Below are 13933 nucleotides of genomic sequence, written 5' to 3'. Positions count from 1 at the left end.
CTACACAAAATATCGAGTTAAAAATATCGACTTACATAAATATCGACTTCAAAATATAGAATGGACAAAATATCGAATGGACAGAACATAGTCAACAAAAATATCGAATTTAAGGTAAGTAATGTAATATCGATTTTTATAAATATAGAAAGTCAAAATATCGAAGTATAAAATATAGGTTATTAAAATATATCGAATTTTTAATAATATTGAATTTTTTAAAGTGTTTTGTATGTTAGTATATGCGTGAAAAGTGTATTTTTTTTGTAATTTAGTTTAAGTCATGAATTTTATGTTATTTAATTTTTGCATAATTTAATTCTGTAGCGGGTTGTGGGTTTATAGGGGAATAAGGTGGGAAGTAATTTAATTATATTAAATAAAATATTAATTTTTAGAAATTATTAATTATTTTTAATTTATTTTGCGTTTTAGTTATGTAGCGGGTTGTGGGATAATAGGGGAATAGGGTGGGAAGTAATTTAATTGTAATGAATTAAATATTTTAATGTATTTCTTGGTATTTATTTTGAATTCATTGTTAATTTATTTTTAATTGGTAATTAATTAATTTTTAATTTGTAATTCATTTTTATTAATTGATTAATTGATAATTATGTGAATTTTATTAATTTATTTTCTGTAGCGGGCTGTGGGTTTATAGGGGAATAGGGTGGGAAGTTACTTAATTGTAACTAATTAAATAATTTAATTCATTTATTGGTATTTATTTTGAATTATTTGGTAATTCATTTTTGATTGTTAATTATTGAATTGTTAATTGGTAATTAATTTGTATTAATAGTTAATGAATGTTAATTAATATATTTTTAAATTGATTAATTATTATATTATATTACATTGGTAATTACTTTTAATACATTTTTTGTTGGTATTGATATTTAAGTTATTTTTATTAATCTATTAAATATTTACTTTCCCTACTGTTAAGCTCACTTGAGTGGGAGTAGTAATTTTTACCCTTACGCTATCCAACGCTTTCCCTACTGTTGCACTCTCCGGAGTGGGAATAGTAATTTTTACCCCTACGCTATCCAACGCTTTCCCTACTGTTGCACTCTCTGGAGTGGGAATAGTAATTTTTACCCTCCCGCTATCCAAGTCTTTCCCTACTGTTGCACTCTCTGGAGTGGGAATAGTAATTTTTACCCCTACGCTATCCAACGCTTTCCCTCTCATGTTGCACTCACTGGAGTGGTAATAGTAATTTATACCCCTACGCTATCCAACGCTTTCCATACTGTTGCACTCACTGGAGTAGTAATAGTAAATTTTACCCTCCCGCTATCCTATGGTAAAAATATTGTATGTTTTTTTTTTGTTAAATTTTTATTTTGCATATAACAAAAAGGAAGAAACACAAGAAAGCCGCACAGAGGTGCTGCACATGTTCCCACACAGTGGGAAAAGAAGCAAATTAAAACGGTGGTGACGCTACATCGCAACGATAAAGATCAGTCAATCAGTCCAGGTACCTGCAGAAAAAAGCCATAAGAAAAGCCACATAGGAGCTGAGTCTTGCGAAATCAAAATGTCCCATCAAGCAGGTCTTCGGGCTATACAAAACCAAGGAAATGTACCATCCGGTGAAAATAGGCACCTCGGTTGCAACACAGGGAAAGAAAGAGAAAGTACAACTGCCCAGCCCCCCCCCCCCCCCCCCCCCCCCATGACGGTGACGCATACATACCACAGTCATTCAGCAGGCACACTAAATTTGGAAGAGGTGTAAGGATCTCAATGATGCTGGGCAAACAGCCGAAGGCAAGCCAGTAGATAGGAAGGTTACCAAGGGACCCCACACGTGCTTAAAGTTCTTGTAGTTACCGAGGAAGATGTCCGCCATTCTTTCCAGGCTCAAAAGCCTCCAGAGTCTCGCGCGCCAAAGGGAAATCGCTGATGCCTCCTTCCGTTTCCAAGCCGACGCCAGCGTGAGCTTGGCTGCCCCCAAGCACAGCCACAGAATCTTTTTATCCGCGCGCGTCTGGTGTTCAAGACCGGGGTCCCGCAGGCCCAGTAGCACAAAGGCCATAGAGTCCTCAATAGGATATTGGAGGATATCCTTGATATGGGAAAGAATTTCATCCCAGTACGGCCTGATTACCGGGCAATCCCACCAAATGTGGCGGAAGTCCCCCAGAAGTCCACATCCCCTCCAACATTTATCCGAGGCAGCCGGATAGATACGGTGGAGCCGAGTCGGAACCATTTACCATTGCGTGAGAGTCTTCAAGTGAGCCTCCCGTAAGTGGATCGAGTGGTTAAATTGGTTCATATCCCTCCAAAGCGCTGACCATTCGGCGTCGGTAACATCCCTTCCCACCATCTCCTCCCATTGCTCCATATATCGTGGTCTAGGTGACAATTCAGATTGAAGCAGTAACTGATATAGGAAGGAGATGGCTCCCTTCATGGTGGACGTCCTTAGCAGAAAAGCCTTAAATTTCGAGGGAGGCCTCGTGGCTGCCTCCAGCACTCCCGGCGACGTGGCCCAATGTAGCAATTGGACATGTCTATACCTATCAGTCTGCGGCACCTGGTAGTCCCGCATGCAGTTAGCAAAGGTCAAAGGATCAGAGCCATGAAACAGGTGAAGCAGCGCCCTGCACCCAATCTTCCTCCATGCGTCAAAGTCAAGTCAAGTCAAGTCATAGAATTTGTATAGCGCACTACATACCCAGAGGGTTTCAAGGCGCTTAGGAAGGGGGGAGGATTACTTGTCAAATATCCACGTTTTAAGTTGTTTTCTGAACTCTAGGTGGTTCTGGGTGAGGCGAAGGTAAGCGGGGAGTGAGTTCCATGTTTTAGCAGCCAGGTATGAAAAGGATCTGCCTCCCATGGTGGTCTTGTTGATGCGAGGTACGGTGGCGAGGGCTTGGTTGGAAGAACGTAGTTGGCGGGGGGGGTGTAGAAGGACAGTCGTGAGTTGAGGCAATCTGGTCCGATGTCGTAGAGTGATTTGTGTGCGTGGGTAAGCAGTCGGAAAGTGATCCTCTTATTTACGGGTAGCCAGTGGAGGTCTTTAAGGTGACCAGAGATGTGTTCGTTGCGTGGGATGTCTAATATGATCCTGGCTGAGGCGTTTTGGATTCGTTGGAGTTTCTTCTGGAGTTTTGCGGTAGTCCCCGCGTAGAGGGTGTTTCCGTAGTCCAGTCGGCTCGTGACCAGAGCGTGGGTGACTGTTTTCCTTGTTTCGGAGGTGATCCAGCGAAATGTTTTTCTGAGCATGCGAAGAATGTTGAAGCAGGATGAAGAAACTGCGTTGACTTGTCTGTTCATTGAGAGTGAAGAATCCAGGATGACGCCAAGGTTCCGTGCGTGGTCTGTCGGGATGGGTGCTTTTCCGAGGGCTGCCGGCCACCAGGAGTCGTCCCATGCAGAGGGGGATGTACCCAAGATGAGGACTTCTGTTTTGTCTGAGTTCAGTTTCAGACGGCTTTGTTTCATCCATTCGGCAACTTCTTTCATTCCTTCGTGTAGGTTAGTTTTGGCGGTGCTGGGGTCATTGGTGAGAGAAAGGATCAGTTGAGTGTCGTCCGCGTAAGAGATGATGTTGAGGTTGTGTTGGCGTGCGATGGCCGCGAGGGGGCTCATGTATACGTTGAAGAGAGTGGGACTGAGTGAGGATCCTTGTGGAACGCCACAGATGACTTCAGTGGCCTCGGACTTGAATGGTGGAAGGCGGACTCTCTGGGTTCTTCCGGTGAGGAACGAGGTGATCCATTCAAGTGCTTTTCCTTGGATTCCGATGTTATTGAGGCGTTGTAGAAGGGTGCTGTGGCAGACTGTATCGAATGCTGCAGAGAGGTCGAGGAGGATGAGGGCGACTGTGTCTCCATTGTCCAGTAGAGTTCGAATGTCGTCTGTTGCTGCGATGAGGGCGGTCTCAGTGCTGTGTTTTGCTCGGAAGCCAGATTGTGAGGGGTCGAGGGATTTGTTGGCTTCGAGGAAGGCGGCGAGCTGGTTGTTGATGGCTTTCTCGATGACTTTGGCCGGGAATGGAAGAAGCGAGATGGGGCGGTAATTTTTGAGTTCGGTGGGGTCAGCAGTGGGTTTCTTCAGAAGGGCGGTGAGTTCAGCGTGTTTCCAGTCTTCCGGGAAGGTGGCGGAGTTGAAGGAGCAGTTGATGACGTCTCGGAGGTGCGGTGCTATGACGGAGTCTGCTTTGTTGAAGATGTGGTGAGGGCATGGGTCTGTGGGGGATCCTGAGTGGATGGAATTCATCAGGCGGATGGTGTCCTCAGTGAAGATTGGGTTCCAGGCGTTAAGGATGTTCACGGGGGGAAGATGGTCAGCAGATGGTAGGGTGGGTTGGTTTCCAGGTTGGTTGTCAAAGCTGTTGTGGATGTCTGCAATCTTGTTGTGGAAAAAAGAGGCTAGGGAGTCGCAGAGGGTTTGAGAGGGGGTGATGTCGTTGGAGTTGGCTGAGGGATTGGAAAATTCCTTGACGATGTTGAAAAGTTCCTTGCTGTTGTGGGCGTTGTTGTCAAGTCGATCCTTGAATGCTGTTTTCTTGGCTTTTCGGATCAGTTGGTGGTGAGTGCGGGTGGCGCTTTTGAAGGCTTCCTTGGTGCTGGTGGTTGGGTCTTTTTTCCAGGCCTTTTCAAGGGAGCGGCAGAGTTTCTTGGACTTCTTGAGATCATCGTTGAACCATGAGGCTTTCTTGCTGCCAGGTTTGCTTTGACGTTTTTTCAGTGGAGCTAAGGTGTCGGCGGTGTTGGATAACCATAGGGTGAGGTTGGCGGCGGCTTCGTTAGCGTTAGAAGAGAGGGCTGGGGAATTTCGAAGGAGCGATGCGGAGATTTGGTCCGTGGTGATTTTGTTCCAGTTTCTTTGCAGAGTTGGTTGGGGGTGGTTGATGGGTTTCGGTTTGTTGTAGGTGAAGTGAACGCAGCTGTGGTCAGTCCAGAGGAGATCCGTAGTGTGGCTGAAGGAGACATGATTGCTGGAGGTGAAGATGGGGTCGAGAGTGTGACCTGCGATGTGGGTGGGGGAGGTGACTAGTTGTTTAAGTCCGAGGTTGGCGAGGTTGTCCACGAGGGTGGCGGTGTTGTGGTCGTTGATCTTTTCAAGGTGGAAGTTGAGGTCTCCCAGAAGAATATAGTCTTTGGAGGGGAGCGCGTGTGGAGAGATGAAGTCCGTGATGTCTTCACTGAATTTTGCGCGGGGAAGGGTCCCTCGGCGAGCGCCGGTGGAAAGGCCGGGTTGAAATGCAATGGTGTGAACGGAGATGGGAAGGTTGTCCACCGCTCATCGCCAGCCAAGGTGTCCCAGACCTTCAGCGTAGTGCCCGTGGGGGTACTGATGTAGGCATTCAAGGGGCGGTCTTTCTTCGGTTTCCAGGCTAAATCCCAGATGGACCGACCCGCCACGCTCCGGTCCATATGCAGCCAATGTTTTTCTGATAGCTGCTGCGACCATTCCACCATGACCCTCGATTGGGCCGCCTTATAATAGAGGTGCAGGTCCGGGAGACCAACCCCACCCTCTGACCGAGGCCGGCGCATGACTGTGAAGGGCAGACGGGCTCTGCCCCCTTGCCAGATAAATTTCAGTATCTGCGTTTTGAGCTGTCGGAAGTAGGCGCTATCCAGCGGAATAGGTAAGGCCTGGAACAGGTATAAATATTTGGGGAGAAGGACCATTTTAATCGCATGTATCCTACCTAACCAGGATAGGAATTTAGGTTTCCACCTCTCCAATTCTGCCCGGGTCCTCGTCAGGAGGGGCGGGAAGTTGGCCGCGAACAGCTTACCCACCGTCGGAGTCAGGTGTACTCCCAGATAAACAATCGAACCGGAAGCCCATGCCAATGGTGTCAACGCCCGTACTTGAGCCACGTCAGATTGCGATAGAGTCAGATTCAAAATGTAAGACTTGCCATAGTTTACTTTAAATCCCGCCACACCCTCAAATTCAAGCAAGATGTCCCTAACGCAGGGCAAGGAACCAGCCGGATCCGCCACCGAGAGCAAGACGTCGTCCGCGAAGAGCGAGATTTTATGTTGCTCTCCCGTGAACGGTATGCCCTTCACGCCTTCATGTTCCCTCACCGCCATCGCCAGAGGCTCAATACTGAGCGCGAACAGCAAGGGAGAGAGGGGACACCCCTGTCTGATGCCCCGCGAGTGTGGGAAGAAGGCCGATAGGTGGCCATTCACCGCCACTCTCGAGCGTGGGCTGCAAAAGTTTGCCTTTACCATAGTGATGAATTTGTCAGAGAAGCCGAAGGCCAGTAGCGTGTTAAACAGAAAGCCCCAATCCACTCGGTCGAAGGTCTTCTCCGCGTCCAGGCCCACCAGCACAGCCGGTATGCGGAACCTGTCTGCTTTTTCGATGAGGTGAACCACCCTACGGGTATTATTGTGGGTCTGGCGACCCTTAATAAAGCCAGACTGGTCTGGGTGGATAATCGCCGGCAGCAGATCCTGTAGGCGGCCCGCCAGAATTGCCGAGTATAGTTTTGCGTCAATGTTAAGTAAGGCTATGGGGCGAAACAAAGCACAATGCTCCGGGTCCTTCCCTGGTTTCGGCAAGACCGTAATCACCGCCTCGGCCAGGGTCCCTGTGTTCAATCCGGACGACGCCATATCATTAAAGAGAGCAACTAAAAAGTCACACAGCTCGGTAGCATACGTCTTGTAATAGACCGCAGTGTAACCATCCGGACCCGGGGCCTTGTGTAATTTCAAATTTCTGATGGCGGAGAGAACCTCTTCTCTAGAAATCGGTGCCTCCAATAGGTCGTTCCATTCTCTAGATACTCGGGGTAACGGCAAATGTCGTAGGAACTCCCCCTGTGTTTCCGCATCCAGGTTATCACCCGTATACAACTCGGCGTAAAAGCGTCCAAAAATGTCCGCCTTCGTTCCGTCCCGGTGTTGCAACACACCCGCAGCATCTCTGATCCCTCCTATGTATTCCCGCTCCCTCCTATCCCGCAGTTGCCGCGCCAGATGTTTACCAACCTTGTTACCGCATGAATATGATTGTCGCCCCAGTTGCAAAAGCGTAAGCTCGGCCCTATTGGCATAGTGCGCCTTTAATTTGCCCCTCACTGCTGTCAGCGGGCGAAGAGTCACCCTCGAGGGGTTGAGCTTGTGAGCACGGTCGAGCTCGACCACCTCAGCCTCCAAGGCCTCACGCTCCTTCCTCCGCAGGGCGTTAATCTGCAAATTGAGTCCCAGGCATGTGCCCCTGATCGTAGCTTTAAAGGCGTCCCATGTGGTCGAAAGCGAGGTGTCCGACGGGGGATTAAGGTCAAAGAATTCTCTGATAGCGAGTCGCAAGGCTTGATTAGATATATCGTCCCTGATTACCGACGCCGGGAAATACCACTTCCGATGCGGCGCACCAGTTGGCGACCAACGAAGGTTAAGCACCAAGAGACTGTGGTCCGAAACAGAGATTGGAAGAATGGCGGCATCTACCACGTCCCCGCGTAGGGATTGGCTAAGGAAAATAAAATCCAAACGGGAATAGGAATGATGCACGTGGGAGAAAAAGGTATAATCCTTTGTGGTAGGGTGGAAAAACCGCCAGCCATCAACTAGTCCCAGCTCCCCCACCCCTTGCTGTGTCGAAGCAGAAAACACTCCCGTGCCCGCCCTATGGCCCCCTGAGCTGTCCAAATCCTTGTCCCACACCAGATTAAAATCCCCCAGCAAGAACAAATGGCCCTCTGCAAAGCCCCCAACCTTCAACAACAGATCCTGCAAATATTTATTCTGTCCTACGTTGGGTAAATACACCACCACAAAAGTGCACAGTCGACCTTGAATAAGCCCTTTGACCATCAACCAACGGCCCTCCTTATCGTGACGTACCTCCACAGGTTGAAAGTGCAGCGCAGCTCGGAAAAGGAGTGCCACCCCCCTATGTTTCGTAGCTGCGGAAGACCTATAAATAATGGGATAAGCCTTATGGCGGAGCCGCATCTCATCTTTCCGTGCTAAGTGGGTTTCTTGCAACCCCACAATGTCAAGGTGATGATCCACTACATATTTCCACACCTTCTGCCTCTTCTGTGGCGAATTCATGCCCTTAACATTCCATGTCCCTATGCTAATCGGCATTACAGAGATGTACCCAAAGACTCTCTCCTGTCACTCCAAATGTCCCCCACCCCATACATAGACACCCCCCGATCCAAGGGACGCCCAAGGGGTCCGCCACTCTCCCCCCTCCATAATCCAAAACTCGCCAGCCAACCACAACAATGTCATCCACGATACCATTCCGCACACACACCCGCAGCCATCCATCCAGCAGTCCCCCTTCCCCACCGTCATGGGACCCCCACCAACACCCCAAACTCCCCAACTCCCACCCCCCCCCAGTCAAAAAATAACCAATAGCAAGAACAAAAGCAAAATTGTGAAAGCAAAGACAGTACTCATCGTGTCCAGAAGACCGGAGTCCGCAATGGGCCTTCCTTCCAGGAAGCAGGCCGGGGGGACTGATACAATATCCCCCATGGCCACAGTCGAGGGTGTCTCCTCCAAGAGTACATTCATACCCCCAGACCAGAAGGCCAGAACCCCTCCGGCGCCGATCCATCAGCCGAAGCCACTGATGCCACCGCGTTGCCCCGCTCCTGCAGGCTGGTAGTGAGGTCCGGTCGCCGCCGATCAGGGGAAGCGCCCACCCTGTGCCAGGAAGACGAGCGGTGGCGCCTCCGAGACGGAGAAGTAGTTGCTTCCTGCGAAGGTGGTACATCCTCCAGGCCCAGAACGTCCTTTGCCACCTGGAGCGAGCGAATCTGTGCGAGCCGATTCTGCCACCGAAAGATGATTCGAAATGGGTGCCCCCAGGAATAAGAGATGCCACGCTCTCTCAGAAAGGCAGTCACTGGGCGGAACTCCCTTCTTTTCCGCAGTGTGGAGGCCGCTAAGTCCTGATACAGCTGAGGGCGGTGGTCCCTGAACTGCAATGACGTGATTGCCCTGGCCTTGCGGAGGATACGCTCTTTCACCTGAAAGTCATGGACACAGACAAGAATATCAGGAGGGGGCCCCCCCCCCCACGCCTGGGCAACCCCACTCTATGCACCCTGTCCATTCGAATTTCCCGCGTATCCTCCTCATCCAGTATCTGGAGGAACAGGTCTTGGACATATCCACGCAGGTCTCCTGCCTCACCATCCCAGGGCACAGCTCGGATACGAATGTTGTTCCTGCGTGAACGGTTTTCTAAGTCCTCCGTGTGCGTCTGTAAGTCCAGGTTCTGCTCGGTGAGGCGAATGATATCCTGCTGCAGCAAGTGCACATCCTTGGCCATACTTAGATCATGGTCTTCCAGAGTCGCCACCCTCTCGCCTATACCGTCCACATCCCTCCGCACCTCCTGTAGATCGGAGGCCAATTGCGCGCGGAGCTCGGAGATGTCTTCCTTAATGGAGGCAAAGAGTTTGGTCATAAAAGTCTTCGTCACCGGTGCCTCATCGTCCGATTGCTTCGAAGATCCACTAGCTCCAGGGGATGCCGGCTGCTGGGAAGATTTCGAAGTGCCATCCTTCCCCGGGCGCCCCTTGCGCTGCACGTTAGACATGGCGGCAAGCAGCACTCCACCCAGACGCCACGCGGCCAAACAAGATGGCGGGCCCTGCCGTTCGACCCAGTCTAGAATTTAGGCCCGTGACCCCAATGGCCAAGCCTCGAACTATAGGCCGTAGTACTTCTGAAAAACGCTCACGGCCTACACAGCAGCCCGGGTCTTCGTTCCTTAGGCGTCACAGGCGACCAGGGTAAAGCTCAAGCTTGGGGACGATCCAAAGTCCAATGGCGGCCATGCATGAATGCCGCCGCTATCCCGTAGGTCGCGTCCTCCCCATACGCAGCTCCGGCCTCACCGGAGCCCGCCGACCTGGCACCGCTCACCACCACCAGTCTCGTTCAGGGCCACAGCTACTGCCCAGTCTCACCGCCACCGGCAATCAGATGTCTCGGACCTCCTCTTGGCGAACACCGCCGGGCGCTGTTAAAACTCTTCCGCCAAGCCTCATGGGCCCGCTCCACGCCACAAGCTAGAGGACTCCAAGCCACCCCTGTAGCAAGATCTGCCGCCTCGCCGACTCAACGCGGTTCTCCACCTTCCGCCAGCTCCGGAGCCTCCAGGCGGGATCTCAGGAGCTCCGCCCTCTTCCTACATCGGCCGCCAAGACCCAAGAAAGGCCGGGATCGCGCAGGCCACGAAGCTCAGCCGGTCTCGTGGTCGATCTCGGAGTCTCTCCGCCCCACCGACGGCACCAAACCTCTCCGCTATGCCAGGGAGACTTCCGCAGCACTTTTGAAGCGAAACCGCTCCCTCAGGACCGTGCTATTAGATGCTTTGTCGGATCAGCGCCAGAGCCGCTCGGAAAGGCGTCCTACTCCGCCGCCATCTTGGCCACGCCCCCATATTGTATGTTTTTATTAATATTATGTTAATATATATATATATGTTTAAAAAAAATAAAATTGTATGTTTTTTTATAGCTTACATTAATTATTTTATAATTTTAAGGTTATGTAAGTATTTTTAATTATGTTTTAGTTAATTATTTTTAGTATTTCATGTATTTTAAAATACTTTTAAGACATTTACAAAAATTCAATATTTTGACTTACTATATTTTTTTTTAAACGATATTTTTGATTCGATATTTTTGTACTTACCTGTTTGTAGATAGGAATTCGATATTTTTGTATTCGATATTTTATCCTCGATATTTTTGTAAGTCTATATTTTTGAAATTGATATTATTTCAGTGATCCATGAACAAGACGTACACAGCGCCATGCATGCTGCATGGTTGACATGGGAATGACGCACATACAAACTTTCACCCTTTCTTTTGATCTTACCAGTACCCCACTCCATTTCTCCTTTTTTCTCACTCAGTAAAATGCTGACATCAGATCATTTCCTGCTTACCTCAACATACCCGTCAAGGTTGGGAAGGCTTTTGACACCATCTCACCCTTACAATCCTACTGCATTACTCACACAAATCTTTTACATCAACACTTTGCAACATAATGATAATACTCCCTGATCATGATAGTTTAGTTTTGGGAATGATACTAGTAATCCAAGTACATAAAAGATTCCCAACTCATGCAGCACACTGTAGAAACAGCACACACCAGTATAAATGATTGATCAGAATCTTAAAGTGCTTTCCCTGAACACAAAAGGTCTCACTCATCCTTTTAAATGGAAAAAGACAATAAGCTATTGCTACAAGATGAACTGCAACAACATTTCCCTTCATGAGACCAGAATTGGGTTCAGATAAACTCTACAAATTAAACCAAGTTGGCTAGTAGACTGCTTGTGATCCACAGCATCAGTTGAATTTTCTCCCATTTCAAAGTGCCACATTTACACACAGCAGGCATTTTGCTCCAAGTGGCTGGTAGACACGCTACCATATTTATAACTGCAAAATACAGTAATTTAAATGGGATAACTTTAAAGTGAAGAAAAATGTTCCATCAAGTGCAGAAGAATGTTCCATGTATGAATTTTTCTGCAGAATATTTTTTGCATTTTAAATTTTTCCCATTTAAAAAACATAAATGGTTGTATGTTTGTGTTGTACTTGTAATGGTGCTACATATGGAGAAAGGTATGTCCTGTGCCAGAAGGACATACAACACAGGTTCTCGGTCACCCATACATATGCATCCCATTCATTCACACACATGTTCATATATCCCTGCTGACTATGCACTCGCGGACGCACATGGCAGCCCTATCATAGTACCCCTAGTCACAGTATTTTGTTCAAATCATAGTATTGGGCTTCATGGACATTAGGTTTAAAGTCAATGAAGATGGGCGAGGGGGTGTCAGGGAACAATGTGCAAATTACTTGGCCTTCAGTAGCTCACACCCATTTTCACTGATCAGAGGTAGCTCTCAATTTAAAAAAGATTGGAAACCCCTGCTCTAGGCGATCCATCCCATAGCTTTAATCCCCAATAAATATGCACTTGGTGGATCTGTATGGTGATCCAGGCACCGACCTAGAGATTAGTACTGCAGACCATAAAGACCTACATCGGACCATCCAGTAACATTCTCCCCAGGAGAATTATGCTATTGTGAAAGCAATAGCTCCACTATTGAGGCTGACGCTGATAATTGAGACACAAGTCCTGGACTAGGCCCAGGAGATCTGGAGGAAGATCTATTTGCTCTGGTGATCTCACATTATTTTTATAGTAAGTATCAGGCTGAAAAGGACAGCACAGTTACTGTATATGGAAACCCTCAGCCCAGTCTATGGTGTAAGACTGGGTTGACTCTGAAGGATAAGGCATATTTTCTTACATAGACAAGGATGTCAGCTGCAACGAGACAGTGGCATGAGAACGAACCAACTTGGAAGTCTCTCCCTCATGTAAGTCAATGCCATCATGCCTGTAGGACCGGATGCTTGACAAAGAACTTTGCCCTCGCCCATAAGTCAGCAGAGTGGAAAATATAAGCAGGGTATTATTAACTGTAATTTATGATGGTTCAAGGGGACAGACCATTTTTCAAAGAACCTCAGTCATGCCCAAGACTCTTGAAGGGCAATTTCTGTACATGGGGTCTACCACTTCATTCTGAGAAGTAAAAACATTCCACAGTAAAGTACTTACATGTTTTATTGCAGACTGGCTTAATGCATGCAAAAAGAAAGACACTTTTGTAGACAACAAAATAAAGCACTATCACAGGTGAGTATTAGGAATGAAAACAGAAAGAGGATACACAACACCTTATCAGAGGTGAACATGTTCCTCCATTGGCTTTCCTACCAGAGGGACAGAAATGTAAACACATTCCCTGCATACTTCTCATTAGGCCAGTGCGTCCTTAAAAATCAAGAAGTGGGTGCTCATCAATATGTTATTGTGCCTTCTGGAATCTAATGGCGTCTCGCTCTTTTTTAGACTATGGGTCAATCCTTGATAGTGTCATCCAGTAAATCAGTTTTTTTTACCAACCCATGCATGAATACAGGGAATGAGGCAATGAGAAAATGGCAGCTGAAAAAGCTCATAGTAAGCCTATGCTTATCCTTGCTGAGATGCAGCAATTATTAATGTTAATAATAACAAACTATGCATACATTTCAATATGTTAATAATACTAAAATATATACTTAAATATCAATTATGAAAGCATTGCACAAACATCATAACCCAACCAAAATATCATAACAAAACAAAAGTTAGTAAAACCATATCCTATTATCCGATATTGTGCTGGAATCAAATGACATATGCCATCACTCATAATGTTTAGCAATCAGTAAAATGCCCACATTCAACTGGCACATCTTCTTGGTTTGAGACTATGCCCAGGAGGATGGTCCTGGGACCTCCTTGAGATGTCTACCAGTATCATGCTCATCCGTTGCTTATTCTTCGCACCGCATGCAATGGACCTCTCTTTTTGTGGAAGAACTTACCTGATCTTGCAAATGACAAGGTACTGAAACAGAACAAGACAGGCACTGCTGGGAATAGTCATTATCAAATCACTCAGTGCTATCCAAGTGACATCTCCACTCTTCCAGCATGAAGGTGTTTAAATCTTTCAAGATTAAGGCATAATTTATCTCGAATGCCACAGAAGGAGCCTTCTATTTCTCAAGTACCAAACTGACATCAAAGAGGAGATACTTCAGAGGGTAAAACAAACACGTTCTTCTGTTTCGAAAGAGACTAAGAGGTCCCAATGGGTTTTTTGCCGAATTACCACTCTCCTGTGTGCCACCACTGGAGAACCACATCACCTAAATGTGAGAAGGCTTTTGTTCCACTATCATCATTGGACCCAGATCACCACTGGATCTTGGATCTTCTCATTGGAGAGGGCTGCTTTGCCACTCAGCTCCCAAAACACCCACAGCTATGCCATCTCTGTCTTAGTT

Source organism: Lissotriton vulgaris, unplaced genomic scaffold, assembly GCF_964263255.1.
Source record: "Lissotriton vulgaris unplaced genomic scaffold, aLisVul1.2 SCAFFOLD_2264, whole genome shotgun sequence".
NCBI classification, from domain to species: domain Eukaryota; kingdom Metazoa; phylum Chordata; class Amphibia; order Caudata; family Salamandridae; genus Lissotriton; species Lissotriton vulgaris.
Note: the sequence above shows the minus strand (reverse complement) of the source record.